At 40.0% G+C, this 1,157-nt stretch overlaps 1 non-coding gene across 1 annotated transcript; it reads left to right on the forward strand.

The window, feature by feature from the left end:
• Positions 1–407: 407 nt before the first annotated feature.
• Positions 408–515, forward strand: LOC112788639 (small nucleolar RNA R71). The gene has a single exon (XR_003195997.1). It is a non-coding gene; the product is annotated as a small nucleolar RNA R71 (small nucleolar RNA).
• Positions 516–1,157: the final 642 nt, after the last annotated feature.

Consider the following 1,157-nt stretch of genomic DNA (forward strand, 5'->3'; position numbering starts at 1 on the left):
GTGTTTCCATATGGTTCACCCATGTAATTTACCTCTGCTATTGCAGGGTTTTCAGGATCATAAGCTTCTTCTTCAGAAGATGCCTCTTGAATACTATTGGACGCAGCTTGCATTCCATTCAGACTCTGAGAAATCATATTGACTTGCTGAGTCAATATTTTATTCTGAGCCAATATGGCATTGAGAGTATCAATTTCAAGAACTCCCTTCTTCTGAGGCGTCCCATTACTCACAGGATTCCTCTCAGAAGTGTACATGAACTGGTTATTAGCAACCATGTCAATGAGTTCTTGAGCTCCTACAGGCGTTTTCTTTAGGTGAATGGATCCACCTGTAGAAGTATCCAATGACATCTTAGCTAATTCAGACAGACCATCATAGAATATATCCAGGATGGTCCATTCTGAAAGCATGTCAGAAGGACACTTTTTGGTCAGTTCCTTGTATCTCTCCCAAGCTTTATAGAGGGATTCACCTTCTTTCTGTCTGAAAGTTTGAACATCCACTCTAAGCTTACTCAGCTTTTGAGGAGGAAAGAATTTGGCTAAGAAAGCCTTGACCAGCTTATCCCAAGAGTTCAGGCTATCTTTGGGTTGAGAGTCCAACCACACTCTAGCTCTGTCTCTTACAGCAAACGGGAAAAGCATAAGCCTGTAGACTTCAGGATCTACTCCATTAGTCTTAACAGTATCACAGATCTGCAAGAATTCAGTTAAGAACTGAAAAGGATCTTCAGATGGAAGTCCATGGAACTTGCAGTTCTGCTGCATCAGAGAAACTAATTGAGGTTTCAACTCAAAATTGTTTGCTCCAATGGTGGGGATGGAGATGCTTCTTCCATGTAAATTAGAATTAGGTGCAGTAAAGTCACCAAGCACCCTTCTTGCATTATTATTATTTTCGGCTGCCATCTCCTCTTCTTGTTCGAAAATTTCTGAAAGGTGCTTGCTGGATTGTTGTAATTTAGCTTCTCTTAGTTTCCTCTTCAGAGTCCTTTCAGGTTCTGGATCTGCTTCAACAAAAATATTCTTGTCCTTGCTCCTGCTCATATGAAAAAGAGGGAATAGAAAAATAATAATAATAGGGATCCTTTTTATCCAGGTATAGAGGTTCCCTTTAGGTGAGTGGAAGAAAAGAAAAGTAGAAGAAAAGAAGAA

Source organism: Arachis hypogaea, chromosome 20 (genome assembly GCF_003086295.3).
Source record: "Arachis hypogaea cultivar Tifrunner chromosome 20, arahy.Tifrunner.gnm2.J5K5, whole genome shotgun sequence".
Taxonomy (NCBI): Eukaryota; Viridiplantae; Streptophyta; class Magnoliopsida; order Fabales; family Fabaceae; genus Arachis; species Arachis hypogaea.